The sequence below is a fragment of the Oncorhynchus keta genome, chromosome 17, assembly GCF_023373465.1.
Source record: "Oncorhynchus keta strain PuntledgeMale-10-30-2019 chromosome 17, Oket_V2, whole genome shotgun sequence".
Classification (NCBI taxonomy): Eukaryota; Metazoa; Chordata; class Actinopteri; order Salmoniformes; family Salmonidae; genus Oncorhynchus; species Oncorhynchus keta.
Window position 1 is genome coordinate 34,122,383 of NC_068437.1, and position 20,112 is coordinate 34,142,494.

At 47.4% G+C, this 20,112-nt stretch overlaps 1 pseudogene; it reads right to left on the reverse strand.

The window, feature by feature from the left end:
• Nucleotides 1-19,304, reverse strand: part of LOC118396026 (pyruvate dehydrogenase protein X component, mitochondrial-like) — a 38,814-nt pseudogene extending 19,510 nt beyond the window's left edge.
• Nucleotides 19,305-20,112: the final 808 nt, after the last annotated feature.

The following is a 20,112-nucleotide window of genomic DNA, read 5'->3' on the forward strand; positions in this document are numbered from 1 at the left end:
CTTTTGATTTTCCCATGACGTCAAGCAAATAGGCACTGAGTTTGAAGGTAGTCCTTGAAATACATCCACAGGTACACCTCCAATTGACTCAAATTATGTCAATTAGCCTATCAGAATCTTCTAAAGCCATGACATAATTTTCTGGAATTTTCCAAGCTGTGTAAAGGCACAATCAACTTAGTGTATGTAAACTTCTGACCCACTAGAATGGTGATACAGTGAATTATAAGTGAAATAATCGGTCTGTAAACAATAGTTGGAAAAATGACTTGTGTCAAGCACACAGTAGATGTCCTAACCGACTTGCCAAAACTATAGTTTGTTAACAAGACATTTGTGGAGTGGTTGAAAAACTAGTTTTAATGACTCCAACCTAAGTGTATGTAAACTTCTGACTTCAACTGTATGTTAAACAATGCCGCTTTATGTTTTCATACCCTATATTACTCATCTCATATGTATATAATGTACTCTATACCATCTACTGCATCTTGCCTATGCCGTTCGGCCATCACTCATTTATATATTTTTATGTACATATTCGTATTCATTCCTTTACACTTGTGTGTATACGGTAATTGTTGTGAAATTGTTAGGTTATATTACTTGTTAGATATGACTGCATGGTCGGAACTAGAAGCACACGCATTTCTTTACACTTGCATTAACACTTGCTGTCCATGTGTATGTGACAAATAGATTTGACTTGATTTGATTTTTGTGAGTCTTGTCAGGCAGGTTAATTCAGTGATTGACTATACAAATATCCCTCATAGACACCCAATATAGCAGGGAAGTAATTCAAAACAAACATGCGGACACTCCCACTCTGTTAAGTAGCATTTCAGTGAGTTTTCTAACTAAAATAAACAGATGTTATGTGGAGTGGTGATATGACAGCTCTGACACAAACTCAACTGTGAAATCATTAGTCTCTCTGTCTCTCTCTATATATATTTAATTCAATTCAAAGGGTCTTTATTGGCATGGGAAACATATGTTTATATTGCCAAAGCAAGTGAAATGTACAATAAACAAAAATTAAATAAGCTATCAGAAATGAACAGTAAACAGTACTCTCTGTTTCTTTCTCTCTTTCTCTCTTTCTCTCTTTCTCTCTTTCTCTGTCTCTCTCTCGCTCTCTCTCCCTTTATCTGTCTGTCTGTCTGTCTGTCTGTCTGTCTGTCTGTCTGTCTGTCTGTCTGTCTGTCTGTCTGTCTGTCTGTCTGTCTGTCTGTCTGTCCGTCTGTCTGTCTGTCTGTCTGTCTGTCTGTCCGTCTGTCTGTCTGTCTGTCTGTCTGTCTGTCTCTCTCTCTCTCTCTCTCTCTCCCTTTGTCTGTCTGTCTGTTGTCTGTCTGTCTGTCTGTCTGTCTGTCTGTCTGTCTGTCTGTCTGTCTGTCTGTCTGTCTGTCTCTCTCTCCCTCTCTCTCTCTCTCTCTCTCTCTCTCTCTCTCTCTCTCTCTCTCTCTCTCTCTCTCTCTCTCTCTCTCTCTCTCTCTCTCTCTCTCTCTCTCTCTCTCTCTCTCTCTTTCCTCTACTCATCTTCATTTCATGAAGAAGAGGAAGGCCCTGTGTTTCTGGAGAACATTGTTTACCATGAAACTCAAGAGGAGGGAAGTGTGTGGGGTGAAGGTGGGAGAAAAAGATCTTGATAGGCTTTCAAGCTTTCATTCCCCGTGTCTGTCATGTTTAACCTTGGAAAACACAAAATATCCAATAACAATAATAGGCATGTGGCTGCTCTCTTTTCTCCCCCCTCTCTAAGACTGACAGGTATGGAATGTTCAGAGAACACACATGCCTGGGTAGCTACAGATTGATAAAGCACCACTACCTATCTCTACCATGCTTCACCTCACCTCAATGGCTTGGAAATGACTATTTATCACTTGCCATATGTGTTCCGACATAATAAATGGTTAATGATATTGATTTACACAAGTCTGATACATGAATATCGTAGCATGGACATTATTTTGTAATATCTGTGGTAATTCCCTTTTCTACTGAGGCTGTAAATTAGACTATTGGGTGTTCACCTGCTAATGTCACATTACGTAATAGGTTATCATGTCAGGGCATGTTCTTTTATAAGCATATAGTGGACTTTGTCTTTAAAAAGTGAACATTTACATTTAGTCTGCCTCAGAGGGACGTGTGTATAAACCAGCCATATTGTCTTCATACAATAAGGGTATTATAGTGGATTATGTCCCCCGTTGTTAACATCAATACCAAGTTAAAGGCACATCCACCATTTCAGAGTGCTACTGTATGTTTGCCTGCCGGAGGGTAGAGAAATGCTGTAGAGGTTTTTTAATGCTGCTGATTTATAGTGTTTTTATGGGAACGGTTGGTTCAGAAATACAAACATTTGTCCAAGGAAGTCTGTGGTCGTAAGTTATTTCAAGGTACGCTGTACATTTATTTTAGGTAAACTTTTGATTTATTCTCCACCTGTCCGCAGCATACATTTTCTAGATGTCTCTAAGCTTTAGTTTTACCAACATCAGCATTACGTTTTATGTCTTTACAGTATACCTCAACACAGAATTCCTTTCATAGAATGATAGACCATGGTAGATCTAGTGCTTGATGATGAGAGACTCAGATATTTCCCTCTCTGTGAGGACATGAGGCTTTTCTTCACTGGAAGGAAGAGGTTTTCATGACCATCACTCTGTCCCAGATGGCAGTGTAGTCTGGGTTTGACTCAGGACAGTTGGGATGGTGTGTGGGGTGGGGAGTTGTGCATGTGTCTGTCTGTCTGTCTGTCTGTCTGTCTGTCTGTCTGTCTGTCTGTCTGTCTGTCTGTCTGTCTGTCTGTCTGTCTGTCTGTCTGTCTGTCTGTGTCTTTTATATCCCAGAGGCTCTTTTGCCTTGTCTGTCTATCAGTGGGAGTATAAATGGCCTGTGTGAAAAGCAGATGCCTTATGTGAGGAAGGATGTATCAGCCAGCCAGTGAGCCAGCTAGCAGCACACAGTAGCCTATCAGTGGATGATGTCATTACCACACACTGGGGACTCTGGGCTCAGGATTTATGAGCTGATCAATTGATGTTCTCATCACATGGAAAAGACACTTCATATTGCTTTGGGATTTATGGAGAACTGTACCTCACTCCATCACACAGAGGAATAGGAGGATACTTGGTAGATGGTGCACGTATATTGTGGGGATTTTCTTCAAGTTATAATGTGAAAATCTCCCTATGCAGCCCTCGTCCCTTTTCAAGAAACTCCACAGGGAGGTAATGACATAGTCAGTGGTGTTAAATCTCATATCTCCTCTTGTTCACTGGCTGGGCTCACCATGTTCTCTTAGCCTGAATAGGAGCTGTCATGCGAATTCAGATGCGCATGTATCAGCAGAATGGGTAGGGAGAGAGGAGTGGCAGGTAGTGATTTGGCCACCCAAGCAAATTGGCTTAGATTTTCAGAGGGCATGTAGTTTCCTGCAGCTTACCTAACCTGAAGGAACCGGGTTCTTCTGCCTGCCTGCTTACTCTGCAGTTATTAGTGAAAGCGTTCGCTCCTGCACATTTGTTTGTGTGTGTCACTCTCTTATGTGTGGTTAGAAGATTTCCAACATTCCAACAAGGTCCCCACAAACAATAACCAAGAACAATGAGAGGGAGGTAAGTAGAGAGAGGGAAGGAGAGAGGGAGGGAAGTAGAGAGGGAGGGCGGGAAGGAGAGAAGGAAGGAGAGAGGGAGGTAAGGAGAGAGGGACTACATGGAAAAGGAAAATGAGAGCAGGGTGTGGGGCCCAGCCTTCTCCCTGTTGTATGAACGAGGGCAGCAGGGGCAGCTGACTCAGACAAAGATGTGGGGTAGGAGGGCCTCAGTGCACTGGTGTGAAACTAGAGACCTCTGAGCAATCACACCTGATACCTGCCTCACCCTCCTTGCCCCACCTCCCAGCCTTGACACCCTCCCTGAAAGCAAAGATTAGGAATACTGGGGCTGAACTTTCCTATTCTATTTACATCTCTTTTTCCTCCTCTTAGTTTCACTTCCTCCATCTCTCCCCCACCCTTTACTTTCACGTTTCCACACTGCTCTCTTTGTAGGAGTGGCGGTGTCATTGTTTAGAGTCTAACTGGCAATGTTAATTTTATTTTATATGATCATTTAAAATAAATCCAAATGTTGCAGCAGATGGGTCGTTTCATGTAACCAGTCCCTTTTGAAATAGAATTTGTGCTTTTAAAATATAGAATTTTAAAAGCATGTTAAATTAAATGAAGTGCCCTTTAATATAGACCACATGGCGAATTCAAGATTATGTTTTTTATATGACTAAATACTTGCTAAAGTGCAGGTCAACTTTCATTTTAATATGGTGGAACTATTCCTTTTTAATTTTTATCTAAGGAAGTGTTGATATTCTAATAGTCAAATCATCGTGTAAAAGCAGGTGAGCTGGTTGTAGTCTTTTTGGCAATTTTCTGGTGTATTGTGGGGGAAAACTGAGTGGGTCGATCACAACACGTCAAACCCTGTTATTCATACAGTGTCTTCAGAAAGTATTCACACCCCTTTACTTTTTCCACATTTTGTTGTGTTACAGCCTGAATTTAAATTAGACTAAATTGAGATTTGTTTTACTGGCCTACCCACAATCCCCCATAATGTCAAACTGGAATTATGTTTTTAGAAATGTTTAAAAATTAATAAAAATGTAAAGCTGAAATGTCTTGAGTCAATAAGTATTCAATCCCTTTTTTATGGCAAGCCTAAATAAGTTCAGGAATAAAACTGTGCTTAACAAGTTGCATGATAAGATGTATGGACTCACTCTGTGCTCAATAACAGTGTTGATTTTTTAATGACTACTTCATCTCTGTACCCCACACATACAATTATCTGAAAGGTCCCTCAGTCGAGCAGTGGATTTCAAGTACAGATTCAACCACAAAGACCAAAGAGGTTTTCCAATGCCTCGCAAATAAGGGCGCCTATTGGAAGATGGGTAAAAAAAAATGCAGATATTGAATATCCCTTTGAGAACAATGAAGTTATTAATTACATTTTGGATGGACACACAGTACAAAGATGGCATACTTCCTAACTCAGTTGCCTAAGAGGAAACTGCTCAGTTATTTTACCATGAGGCCAATGGTGACTTTGAAACAGTTACAGACTTTAAAGGCTGTGATGCCAGAAAACTGAGGATGTATCAACAACATTGTAGGTACTCCTCAATACTAACCTAATTGACAGAGTGAAAAGAAGGAAGCCTGTACAGAATACAAATATTTGAAATTTGCAACAAGGCACTAAAGTAATGCAGCAAAAAAATGGCTAAGAAATTAACTTTATGTCCTGAATACAAAGTCTTATGTTTGGGGCAAATCCAACACACACATCGCTGAGTACAACTCTTCATATTTTCAAGCATGGTTGTGGCTGCATCATGTTATAGGTATGCTTGTCATCGGCAAGGATGTTTTTTTTTGATGAAAATACACATAATACAGCTAAGCACAGGTTGATCAACAACCAATTTGACAGAGCTTGAAGAATTTTGAAAAGAATGATGGCTCTTAGAGAATACGGTTCTAAGAGACTTGTATTGGGGATGGTGAATACGTATCTAATCAAGATATATTTGTTTTTAAAATCCACTTTGACCATAAAGATGGCTGCCAACTTTGAACCTCCATGCCAGGTGCTTTTCTGACAAACCACATTAATTATGCTTCAGGAACTCTTGATGAAACTAATGATAATCAGAGTCAGGTTTTGTTTTCACTCAGTGGTTGTGATTGGTCGTTGGATTGATAAAGATAATAATTTGGAGAGCGATGTGTGGGTGTTGTTGACGTCATTCGTTGCTCATATTTGTTCTGTTGGTTTTTTATTTACCTACATCTCCTAACTTGATCAGCCTGCCCAGTGTGCCCATGTGAAACACATGCTCTGTTTGTCAGATGAGAGAGTGAATGCATCTGACATCCGATCCTGGCCTCCATTGTGGGGAAGTGTTTGTTCATGATTGGTGAGTGCTTGTCTTCTCACGTCCAATCTCTGTTCTGGTCCTATTCAAAACTGAAAGTTACCACTCTTGCTCTCGACTCCGGTTGTGGTTGAGATACATTTAGATATTTGTGTTTTCTCCCCCAAAACCAAGCAGGGTCCATATCAATAGGCCCAGCCACTCAGGTAAGGCCAGAGTTGGATGTGTACGCTGGGATAGAAAGTACATCATGTATGCTTTCCTCAGACTTTCAATAACACAACACAGATAAATAGCTGCTTATTGCCTAGCTACCTAGCTACATACTGGTGTTTCTGCATCTACTGTCATTCTGCATACAGGTGTGTGAGAGCAAAGTGAGGGCAGTTTTTATTTCCATTATGAGTGTTTGCGCATATGGATGTTTGGACTGTAAGGGTGTCAGAGGAGTGGCCCAGTGTTCAGTCTTTTCAAAGCCCATGGTCCCAGATCCACCCTCCATGAGTCATACTGTACTCATAGCCTACATTACTTTGGTCTTGTTCAAATTATACTTACTGTAAGGTACTGGGTGTCGTGAGGGTGAAGTCAGGCGCAGGAAAGCAGAGAGTTCAATATAGTGCTCCTTTAATGCACACACGGCCACCCCACTTTTGGGTGCTCAAACAAAATGTCCCAGACACAGGGAACAAAAACAGTCCAGCACTAATTACACAAACACGTTCATCTGTAGCAAACACCAGGGTTACAATGATCAATCCCGCACAAAGAAACGGGCGGGCCGGGCCGACTCTCCTGAAAAAGTTTCCTGATTCCAAGGCAGCTCCAGATACGGTAGCCCCAGCAATGGCTGTCCCCAGTCCAATGGCCACCCCAGCACTTGCCCAACACCCCCAGACAGCAGGCCCATGTACCCCCCTCAATCCTTACCTGGCAAGCCTGGAGCACTAGTAAGTACACACACACACAGCAAACTGCCCTAGCACTAAACACTCACAATTCTAGATCGAGATCTACACAAAGTGCTCTTGGGGCCAGGGATTGATTTGGGATGGGCAATGTCTTCTAAGAAAGTACATGACTGCCGTGCACCTGTACTCAGTGAAAAACATCATGATAGACGAGCATGTTATGGCCAGGGTTAGAGACGAGTGTTTTTAACTCTTCAAGACTGGTGTGCGAGCAGATAAAGGGAGTCAGGGACCACCTCAAGGTTAGTAGGACTCACTATGGGCTCCTACCCTCCTTACCCTATACACACACTCTACCTTGCCCTCTCTCAGTGCTGCAATTCACTGTAGATAATTGACATTACCCACAATTTATCAAGATCTATGATTGGTTGAATTGATGGTACGTTGTCACAGATTCACATAGAAGGTTCACTTTGATTGACTCCTGACTTCACATGACTCACTTGCCTGTAAGTGTTGGAGACTCTTTCTAGCCTTATGTAACATTTGTATAATGTCCTGTGGGGGAATAACAGAATATTGCAGTAAATAAGTCCCTCAATCAGAAAGCCAAGGTTATGCAAATATTTCCCACGTGCCTATCGGTATTTAAATGGTGTGATTTGTGGCTTTCATGTCCTTAATTTCGTCCTGTTTATTCCTGTTGTGGCATCTCTTCCCATGTACTGGTAATAATAAGCATGTTATAGCCAGTGAGATTTGTGAGTTATTTTGTATTCCAGCAGGGTTTGGAAGAAATACTAGGGAATTAACCAAACACAAACAACTAGGCTTCAGATATTAACAAACATTGTATTACCATTCTGCTCCAGAGTGTATGAATAATTGGTCATAGAAGACTAGTGTCGTAATAGTTCCTCTGAGTCCCCCTAAGCCATATGTGTTCTGGTAGGTTTTCTATGGAACAGATCCTTATCATTGTTTGCACAAAGGAGAGTTTACTCACAGCCCTTATGATGCCATGCAAGGTGAGCATGAACGCCTATCGCCTTACTCCTCATGCACAACGAGAGACCTAGCCATCCGATAGACTGACAGACAGAGACCTGGGACTTTTGGCTGTGCACGGGGTATCCAGACCGAAACATCTGGTCAGTGGAGACAGTGTAGAGAGCTGAAGACATAGACCTCTGACCTGCTCCTGACCAACTCCTCTAACCTCACTGTAATTTGGAATGTGTGCTGTTGACAGCGTTTTCTATGGCCTGGCACCAAGGTCACAGTGTTAACAGGACACCATGTAAAAATGTATTTATTGACTGACTGATTGATTGATAAAGCCCTTTGGTTTGAGACGTGTACAACGTCTTCAAGCCGTGCATAACATTGGTGTTGATAGCCATCCCTCCCTCTCTGTAACGGTTTTCTAGGTGTGGTGAAGGAGAGTCGGACCAAACTGCAGCATGTAGATTGCGATCCATGTTTAATGAACAAAAAACGTAACACGAATCTAAAACACAAACACTACAAAACAAAGGACGTAACGAAAACCGAAAACAGAACACTAAGGACAATCACCCACGACAAACTCAAAGAATATGGCTGCCTAAATATGGTTCCACTCCAGACAGCCATAGACCTTGCTAGATCACCCTACTAGCTACAATCCCAATACATACAACCCAAAACCCCAAGACAAAACACACCACAATACAAAAACCCCATGCCACACCCTGGCCTGACCCAATACATGAAGATAAACACAAAATACTTCAACCAGGGCGTGACAGAACCCCCCCCCCCCTAAGGTGCGGACTCCCGAACGCACCACAAAACAATAGGGAGGGTCCGGGTGGGCGTCTGTCCATGGGGGCGGCTCCGGTGCGGGACGTGGACCCCACTCAGTTAATGTCTTAGTCCCCTCTCCTTGCGTCCCTGGATAGTCCACCCTCGCCGCCGACCATGGCCTAGTAGTCCTCACCCAGAACCCCACTGGACTGAGGAGCGGATCGGGACTGAAGGACAGCTCGGGACTGAGGCAGCTCGGGACTGAGAGAAAGCTTGGGAGTGAGAGAAAGCTCAGGAGTCAGAGGAAGCTCAGGAGGCTCAGGAGTGAGAGGAAGCTCAGGAGTAAGAGGAAGCTAAGGGAATGAGAGGAAGCTCAGGCAGGTAGATAGATCTACCAGATCCTGGCTGGCTGGTGGTCTCAGCAGATCCTGGCTGACTGGCGGATCTGGCGGATTCTGGCTGACTGGCGGATCCTGGCCGACTGGCAGATCCTGGCTGACTGGCGGATCCTGGCTGACTTGCAGATCCTGGCTGACTGGCGGATCCTGGCTGACTGGTAGATCCTGGCTGACTGGCGGATCCTGGCTGACTTGCAGATCCTGGCTGACTGGCGGATCCTGGCTGACTGGCGGATCCTGGCTGACTGGCAGTTCTGGCGGATCCTGGCAGACTGGCAGATCCTGGCTGACTGGCAGGTCAGGCGGCGCTGGGCAGACTGGCGGCACTGGCGGCGCTGGGCAGACTGGCGGCACTGGGCAGACTGGCAGCACTGGCGGCGCTGGGCAGACTGGGGGCACTGGCGGCGCTGGGCAGACTGGGGCCACTGGCGGCGCTGGGCAGACGGGGGGCACTGGCGGCGCTGGGCAGACTGGGGGCACTGGCGGCGCTGGGCAGACTGGGGCCACTGGCGGCGCTGGGCAGACGGGGGGCACTGGCGGCGCTGGGCAGACTGGCGGCGCTGGGCAGACTGGGGGCTCTGGCGGCGCTGGGCAGACTGGGGGCACTGGCGGCGCTGGGCAGACTGGCGGCGCAGGGCAGACTGGCGGTGCTGGCGGCGCAGGGCAGATTGGCGGCGCGGGCCGTGCTGGGCAGACTGGCGGCGCTGGGCAGACTGGCGGCACTGGTGGAGCTGGACAGACTGGCGGCGCTGGGCATACTGGCGGCGCTGGGAAGACTGGCGGTGCTGGGCAGACTGACGGCGCTGGGCAGACTGGCGGCACTGGTGGCGCTGGGCAGACTGAAAGATCTGGCTGCTCCATGCTGACTGTCGGCTCTGGCTGCTCCACGCTGACTGGCAGCTCTGGCTGCTCCACGCTGACTGGCGGCTCTGGCTGCTCCATGTGGGCTGACAGCTCTGGCGGCTTCTTACAGACTGGCAGCTCCCTGCAGACTGACAGCTCCTTGCAGACTGACATCTCTGGCTGCTTCATGCAGACTGACATCTCTGGCTGCTTCATGCAGACTGACAGCTCTGGCTTCTCCATGCAGACTGACATCTCTGGCTGATCCATGCGGACTGACATCTCTGGCTGCTCCATGTGGGCTGACAGCTCTGGCGGCTTCTTACAGACGGGCAGCTCCTTGCAGAATGACAGCTCCTTACAGACTGACAGATCCTTGCAGACTGACAGCTCCTTGCAGACTGGCAGCTCCTTGCAGACTGGCAGCTCCTTGTAGACTGGCAGCTCCTTGCAGACTGACAGCTCCTTGCAGACTGACAGCTCTGGCTGCTTCATGCAGACTGACAGCTCTGGCTGCTTCATGCAGACTGACAGCTCTGGCTTCTCCATGCAGACTGACATCTCTGGCTGCTTCATGCAGACTGACATCTCTGGCTGCTCCATGTGGGCTGACAGCTCTGGCGGCTTCTTACAGACTGGCAGCTCCTTGCAGACTGACAGCTCCTTGCAGACTGACAGCTCCTTGCAGACTGACAGCTCCTTGCAGACTGGCAGCTCCTTGCAGACTGACAGCTCCTTGCAGACTGGCAGCTCCTTGCAGACTGATAGCTCCTTGCAGACTGACAGCTCCTTGCAGACTGACAGCTCCTTGCAGACTGGCAGCTCCTTGCAGACTGACATCTCTGGCTGCTCCATGTGGGCTGACAGCTCTGGCGGCTTCTTACAGACTGGCAGCTCCTTGCAGACTGACAGCTCCTTGCAGACTGACATCTCTGGCTGCTTCATGCAGACTGACAGCTGTGGCTGCTTCATGCAGACTGACATCTCTGGCTGCTTCATGTAGACTGACAGCTCTGGCTGCTCCATGCAGACTGACATCTCTGGCTGCTCCATGCATACTGACAGCTCTGGCTGCGCTGAACAGACAGGAGACTCCAGCAGCGCTGTAGAAGAAGAAGGCTCTAGCTGCGCTGAACAGGCGGGAGACTCCGGTAGCGCAGGAGAGGAGAAAGGCTCTGATAGCGCTGAACAGGCGGGAGGCTCCGGCAGCGCAGGAGAGGCGAGGCGCACTGTAGGCCTGATGCGTGGTGCTGGCACTGGTGGTACTGGGCCGAGGGGGGAGCTGCTACCGGAGGGCTGGTGTGTGGAAGTGGGGAGCTGCTACCGGAGGGCTGGTGTGTGGAAGTGGCACAGGATGGGCTAGACCGTGAAGGCGTACTGGAGATCTTGAGAGCAGTGTTGGCACAGGACGTGCAAGGCTAGGGATGTGCACAGGAGGCCTGATGCGTGAGGCTGGCACCAACTTCACCAGCCGACTAACACGCACCTCAGGACGAGTATGGAGCGCTGACCCAGGTGCCATCAAATCCCCGACACGTTCCGTCGGGCGAATTCCATGCAAAAAGCACCAACACAGCAACTCCCTCATTTCTCTCCCCTCCAATTTCCCCATTAACTCCTTCACGGTCTCTGCTGGGAGAACTTGCACAATTGGTGGCTGACTAAATACTTTTTTGCCCCACTGTAGGTTACTCTGGCCTCTCAGTCTATAACTGCCGAACAACGGCACCTTGACTTTTGCTTTAGTTTAGTTATTTAACAGTCTGATGGTCTTGAGATAGAAGCACCACTGCCTGTCCCCACTTTGATGCACCTGTACTGACCTCGCCTTCTGTATAATAGCGGGGTGAACAGGCAGTGGCTCAGGTGGTTGTTGTCCTTGATGATCTTTTTGGCCTTCCTGTGACATCGGGTGGTGTAGGTATCCTGGAGGGCAAATAGTTTGCCCCCGGTGATGCGTTGTGCAGACCTCACTACACTCTGGAGAGCCTTCCGGTTATGGGCGGAGCAGCTTCCGTACCAGGCGGTGATACAGCCCGACAGGCTGCTCTCAATTGTGCATCTGTAAAAGTTTGTGAGTGTTTATGGTTACAAACCTCCTGAGGTTGAAGAGGCAGTGCTGCACCTCTTCACCGCGCTGTCTTGAACTTTAAACTCTCCACCCTCTCTACTATCCCGTCAATGTAGATAGGGAGCTGCTCCCACTGCTGTTTCCTGAAGTCCACAATCATCTCCTTTGTTTTGTTGACATTGAGTGTGAGGTTATTTTCCTGACACCAAACTCCAAGGGCCCTCACCTCCTCCCTGTAGGCCGTCTCGTCGTTGTTGGTAATTAAGCCTACCACTGTAGTGACGTCTGCAAACTTGATGATTGAGTTGGAGGCATGCATAGCCACGCAGTCGTGGGTGAACAGGGAGTACAGGAGAGGGCTGAGAATGCAACCCTTGTTGGGACGCAGTGTTGAGGATCAGCGGGGTGGAGATGTTGTTACCTACCCTCACCACCTGCGGGCGGCCCGTCAGGAAGTCCAGGACCCAGTTGCACAGAGCGGGGTCGAGACGCAGGGTCTCGAGCTTAATGACGAGTGTGGAGGGAACTATGGTGTGAAATGCTGAGCTGTAATCGATGAACAGCATTCTTACATAGGTATTCCTCTTGTCCAGATGTGTTAGGGCAGTGTGCAGTGTGATGGCGATTGTGTCGTCTGTGGACCTATTGGGGTGTTACGCAAATTGGAGTGGGTCTAGGGTGTCCGGTAGGGTGGGAGTGATATGGTCCTTGATTAATTTCTCAAAGCATCTCATGATAACGGAAGTGAGTGCTACAGGACGGTAGTCATTTTGCTCAGTTACCTTAGCTTTCTTGGGAACTGGAACAGTGGTGGCCCTCTTGAAGCAGACTTGGATAAGGATTGATTGAATATGTCTGTATACACACCAGCCAGCTGGTCTGCACATGCTCTGACGACACGGCCGGCGATGCTGTCTGGGCCTGCAGCCCTGGGAGGGTTAACACGTTTAAATGATTTACTCACGTTGGCTACAGTGAAGGAGAGCCCGTAGGTTTTGGAAGCGGGCCGTGTCAGTGGCACTGTATTGTCCTCAAAGCGAGCAAAAACGTTGTTTAGTATGTCTGGGAGCAAGGCATCGTGATCCGCGACAGGGCTGGTTTTTCTTTTGTAGTCCGTGATTGACTGTAGACCCTGCCACATGCCTCTCTTGTCTGAGCCGTTGAATTGCGACTCCACTTTGTCTCTGTACTGACGCTTAGCTTGTTTGATTGCCTTGCGGAGGGAATATCTACACTGTTTTTATTCGGTCATGTTTCCGGTCAACTTGCCCTACAGTGCTTCGCAAGTTCAGTTTTGCGCAAATGCTGCTATCAATCCACAGTTTCTGGTTGGGGAATGTTTTAATAGAAGCTGTGGGTACAACATCACCGATGCAGTTGTTAATAAACACACTGAATCAGCATATTCGTCAATGTTGTTGTTCAACGCAATGCGGAACATATCCCAGTCTACGTGATCGAGGCAATCTTGAAGCGTGGAATCCGATTGGTCGGACCACCGTTGAACAGACCTAAGCACAGGTGCTTCCTGTTTTAGGTTCTGTCTATAGGCTGGGAGCAACAAAATGGAGTCGTGGTCAGCTTTTCAGAAGGGGGGGGGGGCCTTCTATGCATCGCGGAAGTTTGAATAACAGTGGTCTATGGTTTTGCCAGCCCTGGTAGCACAATCGATATGCTGATAGAATTTGGGGAGCCTTGTTTTCAGATTAGCCTTGTTAAATTGTCTGCCTACAATAAATGCAGCCTCAGGATATGTGGTTTCCAGTTTACATAGAGTCCAATGAAGTTCTTTCATGGCCATCGAAGGACTTGAGTTCCTGTATGTTATGATCACACCACGTCTCGTTAATCATAAGGCATACACCCCCGCCCTTCTTCTTACCAGAGAGATGCTTGATTCTGTTGGCGCGATGAGTGAAGAAACCAGGTGGCTGTACCAACTCTGCTGGTGTGTCTCGAGTGAGCCATGTTTCTGTGAAACGGAACGTTACAGTCTCGGATGTCTCTCTGGAATGCTACCCTTGCTTGGATTTCGTCTACCTTGTTGTCAAGAGACTGGACATTGGCAAGTAGTACAATCGGGAGCGGTGGGTGACCGCTCTGTCTGCCCCTTCTACGGAGTCATTGTTTTCGGTCTCTGGGATCCGATCCATTGTCCTGGGTGGTAAGCCAAACAAAGGATCCGCTTCGGGAAAGTCTTGTGCGTGGCACGCACCCAGGGCTGATGTGTCATGAAATTTAGTCACCCGGTGATTGTCAAGCAAATAACTGCCGGTCTCATGGGAATTGACTGTTAATTAACATAAACATGTCCAGCATCTCCTGGATGCCATGCATAGCCTACAAGCCATTGATACAGACCTCTAGAACATCTACATTTTAAAAAGTCCAATAAATCCACTTAATACAGCCTACACCTTCACAATAAATACATTTAATTGTAATTTTAGACAGGTCTAAAGAAACATGATAGGAAGAAAATGTAATCTATTTCAGAACAGAATAGCATACTTTGAGTCGTCCTTATGTTAAGCCCTGATATGGCTATTGCATATGTCTGTGGGCTACACTGGTTCATTTTGCAGACAAGATTTGCTTAGAATTCCATGGCATTATATTTTATTATTTTATTACATTTACATTTACATTTAAGTCATTTAGCAGACGCTCTTATCCAGAGCGACTTACAAATTGGTGCATTCACCTTATGACATCCAGTGGAACAGCCACTTTACAATAGTGCATCTAAATCTTTTAAGGGGGGGGCGTGAGAAGGATTACTTTATCCTATCCTAGGTATTCCTTAAAGAGGTGGGGTTTCAGGTGTCTCCGGAAGGTGGTGATTGACTCCGCTGTCCTGGCGTCGTGAGGGAGTTTGTTCCACCATTGGGGGGCCAGAGCAGCGAACAGTTTTGACTGGGCTGAGCGGGAACTGTACTTCCTCAGTGGTAGGGAGGCGAGCAGGCCAGAGGTGGATGAACGAAGTGCCCTTGTTTGGGTGTAGGGCCTGATCAGAGCCTGGAGGTACTGAGGTGCCGTTCCCCTCACAGCTCCGTAGGCAAGCACCATGGTCTTGTAGCGGATGCGAGCTTCAACTGGAAGCCAGTGGAGAGAGCGGAGGAGCGGGGTGACGTGAGAGAACTTGGGAAGGTTGAACACCAGACGGGCTGCGGCGTTCTGGATGAGTTGTAGGGGTTTAATGGCACAGGCAGGGAGCCCAGCCAACAGCGAGTTGCAGTAATCCAGACGGGAGATGACAAGTGCCTGGATTAGGACCTGCGCCGCTTCCTGTGTGAGGCAGGGTCGTACTCTGCGGATGTTGTAGAGCATGAACCTACAGGAACGGGCCACCGCCTTGATGTTAGTTGAGAACGACAGGGTGTTGTCCAGGATCACGCCAAGGTTCTTAGCGCTCTGGGAGGAGGACACAATGGAGTTGTCAACCGTGATGGCGAGATCATGGAACGGGCAGTCCTTCCCCGGGAGGAAGAGCAGCTCCGTCTTGCCGAGGTTCAGCTTGAGGTGGTGATCCGTCATCCACACTGATATGTCTGCCAGACATGCAGAGATGCGATTCGCCACCTGGTCATCAGAAGGGGGAAAGGAGAAGATTAATTGTGTGTCGTCTGCATAGCAATGATAGGAGAGACCATGTGAGGTTATGACAGATCCAAGTGACTTGGTGTATAGCGAGAATAGGAGAGGGCCTAGAACAGAGCCCTGGGGGACACCAGTGGTGAGAGCGCGTGGTGAGGAGACAGATTCTCGCCACGCCACCTGGTAGGAGCGACCTGTCAGGTAGGACGCAATCCAAGCGTGGGCCGCGCCGGAGATGCCCAACTCGGAGAGGGTGGAGAGGAGGATCTGATGGTTCACAGTATCGAAGGCAGCCGATAGGTCTAGAAGGATGAGAGCAGAGGAGAGAGAGTTAGCTTTAGCAGTGCGGAGCGCCTCCGTGATACAGAGAAGAGCAGTCTCAGTTGAATGACTAGTCTTGAAACCTGACTGATTTGGATCAAGAAGGTCATTCTGAGAGAGATAGCGGGAGAGCTGGCCAAGGACGGCACGTTCAAGAGTTTTGGAGAGAAAAGAAAGAAGGGATAGTTGTTGACATCGGAGGGATCGAGTGGGATCGAGTGTAGGTTTTTTCAGAAGGGGTGCAACTCTCGCTCTCTTGAAGACGGAAGGGACGTAGCCAGCGGTCAGGGATGAGTTGATGAGCGAGGTGAGGTAAGGGAGAAGGTCTCCGGAAATGGTCTGGAGAAGAGAGGAGGGGATAGGGTCGAGCGGGCAGGTTGTTGGGCGGCCGGCCGTCACAAGACGCAAGATTTCATCTGGAGAGAGAGGGGAGAAAGAGGTCAGAGCACAGGGTAGGGCAGTGTGAGCAGAACCAGCGGTGTCGTTTGACTTAGCAAACGAGGATCGGATGTCATCGACCTTCTTTTCAAAATGGTTGACTAAGTCATCTGCAGAGAGGGAGGAGGGGGGGTAGGGGGAGGAGGATTCAGGAGGGAGGAGAAGGTGGCAAAGAGCTTCCTAGGGTTAGAGGCAGATGCTTGGAATTTAGAGTGGTAGAAAGTGGCTTTAGCAGCAGAGACAGAGGAGGAAAATGTAGAGAGGAGGGAGTGAAAGGATGCCAGGTCCGCAGGGAGGCGAGTTTTCCTCCATTTCCGCTCGGCTGCCCGGAGCCCTGTTCTGTGAGCTCGCAATGAGTCATCGAGCCACGGAGCCGGAGGGGAGGACCGAGCCGGCCTGGAGGATAGGGGACATAGAGAGTCAAAGGATGCAGAAAGGGAGGAGAGGAGGGTTGAGGAGGCAGAATCAGGAGATAGGTTGGAGAAGGTTTGAGCAGAGGGAAGAGATGATTTTATAGTATGAAGAACACAACTGAACATAGCTGAATAAAATAGAAATAATATTTTCTCCAAAGTGAGCACATTTGGCTATTTTGTGTTGAGCGGTTAATAAAGAGATTTGGGTGACAAAATAACCAATAAACTGTAACCGAGCATGTTTTTAACAAAGGACACATGAAACCATGGCACATCACAGCCTATCAAATGTCAAGGTAAGCACTGATTGAAGGGATTAGGTTTCCTTCACCTGGTCATCTCCCCTCACTGAAGTAGGCTAAATACTTTGCTGCATTGTTTACCCTAGGTGAACTTTCTGTGTCGGGTGTGGTTCCTCATACAGTATCTCCTTACACTCTCTCTTTCACAGACACACACACACGTGTACAAACACGACTAACAAACGAAATGACACATGTGTACAAACACGACTAACAAACAAAATGACACACAGAAACACACAGACACGCACGCACACACGTCTCTCAAAACATATGGTCTGCCTTTCTATGGCCACCAGTGAGCTCCAGAGACTGGGTTGCCATGGAGACAGCTGTGTCTTAATGAGATTCCCCAGCAGGGTATGGGGTGGGAAATGAGAACGTTCCATCAGACCCACGTGACAGCAGGTGGCCATTAGAAACGTGTGTGTCTGTGTGTGCGCAGTTCCACAGCTTCCCCTTGTGTGAGCCCACCCACATAACAGGGTTAAAGCACCACTTCCCTCACTAACTTCATACCTCGCTGGCTCTTTCTCTCTCCCTTTCAGTCACGCTGTCACTCTTGGTTTTCTGAAGTAACAAATTGTCAGCTCTGCATTTTCCAATAATGTGTGTGCTTATTTCTGAGGTGAGCATCAGCTTTAATCTGGCCTCTTATTGATAGTACCTGGAAGTTCTTTGAACTGCACAGCTTTTTATCCCCCAACACCACCCCTAGTAAAAATTATTATCATCCTCGGACATGAATGTTTGTCTCAAACGGACAGTTCATTATTTCCTCCTCAGAGATATCTGCACTCTTGCATTGACCTTGTTCAGTGTTGTATAACACATACAGTGAGTATTACAAACATTAGGAAAACCTTCCTGATATTGAGGTACACCCCTCCTCCCCTCCGTTTGCCCTCAGAACAGCCTCAATGTGTCAGGGCATGGACTGTACAAGGTGTCAAAAGCAGGGATGCTGGCCCATGACTCCAATGCATCCCACAGTTCTATCAAGTAGGCTGCATGTCCATTGGGTGGTGGAGCATTCTTAATAAACACAAGAAACTGTTGAGCATGAAAAAGCAATCAGCATTGCAGTGCTTGACACAAACCGGTGCACCTGTCACCAATAATGCTTCAAATTCCTTTTAACCTGTCTCCTCCCCCTCATCTACACTGATTGAAGTGGATTTAACAAGTGACATCAATAAGGGATCATAGCTTTCACCTGGTCTATCATGGAAAGCGCTTGCGTTCTTGATGTTTGTACACTCAGTACATACCACCCAGTGCCCACACTCTGTACTTACACGATAATGATCGTCTGCCACGTAGCTAGATTAGAGCTAGATTAGAATAGGGGACTCATGTACACCATATTCATTAAATTACTATCTGTAACATTTGGAACATTTTTCCACCCTGAACACAGCTTGTGTAAACTACTCACTCCTTGGTGACGATACACGTGTCCAGTGGGTGTGGCCAGCTGGGGATCTAGACCGTGTGCTGCCGAGCTCAGCCACAACCTGGGGGGAGAAGACAAAACACACACAGAAAGACAGGGACCGAGGGACACACACAAAGTTAGTCTCACCGTAATGTTCTGATTGGTCAGAGAATATTCTATTGTATTAGGATCTCTTTTAGTCCTCATTTGGAATAATCTTCCAAGAGTCCTTAAACATACAAATTCAATGTATAATCCAAATACATTTTAACATACACTGTATATACAAAAGTATGTGGACGCACTTCAAATGAGTGAATTCTGCTCTTTCAGTCACACCCGTTGCTGAAAGGTGTATAAAGTCGAGCACACAGTCATGTAATCTCCATAGACAAACATTGGCAGGAGAATGGCCTTCTTGATGAGCTCAGCTACTTTCAATGTGGCACCGTCATAGGATGCCACCTTTCTAACAACTCAGTTCGTCAACTTTCTGCCCTGCTAGAGCTGCCCCGGTCGACTGTAAGTGCTGTTATTGTGAAGTGGAAACTTCTAGGAGAAACGACGGATCAACCGCAAAGTGGTAAGATCACAGAACGGGACCTCCAAGTGCTGAAGCACGTAGCGCGTAACATTTGTCTGTCCTCGGATGCAACAATCACTACAGAGTTCCAAACAGCCTCTGGAAGCAACTTCAGCACAATAACTCGTCAGGAGCTGCATGAAAAATGTTACCATGGCTGAGCAGCCGCACACAAACCTTGGATCACCATGCGCAATGCCAAGCCTCAGCTGAAGTGGTGTAAGCTCACCGCATAGTTCTCTGGAGCAGTGGAAATCTGTTCTCTGGAGTGATGAATCACGCCTCACCATCTGGCAGTCCGACGGATGAATCAGAGTTTGGCGGATGCCAGGAGAACACCACCTGCCCAAACCATAGCACCAACTGTAAAATTTGGTGGAGGAGGAATAATGGTCTGGGGCTGTTTTTCATGGTTCGGACTAGACCCCTTAGTTCTGGTGAAGGGAAATCTTAAGGCTACAGCATTCAATGACATTCTAGATGATTCTGTGCTTCCAACGTTGTGGCAAAAATTGTGGGAAGGCCCTTTCCTGTTTCAGCATGACAATGCCCCCATGCACAAGAGAGGTCCTAACTGAAATGGTTTGTCGAGATTGGTGTGGAAGAACTTGACTGGCCTGCACAGAGGCCTATCTCAACCCTATCGAATACCTTCGAGATGAATTGCAACGCGGACTGCGAACCAGGCATAATCGCCCAACATTAGTGCCTGACCTCAATCATGCTTGTGGCTGAATGGAAGCAAAACACCGTAGCAATGTTCCAAACATCTAGTGGAAAGCTTTCCCTGGAGAGTGGAGGCTGTTATAGTAGGGGAGACCAAGTCCATATTAATGCCCATGATGTTGAAATTAGATGTTCGACGAGCAGGTGTCCACATACATTATGATACTGTATAACGCACTGTTACAAACAGACATAATACACTGACATATTGACCAGATAAATACTCGACAGTCTGAAAAGATAGATTGGTTCCTACATCTACCATAGTTATGCACAACCTTCCAATTTATTATATTTTAAAGGTTCTAAAGTAGAA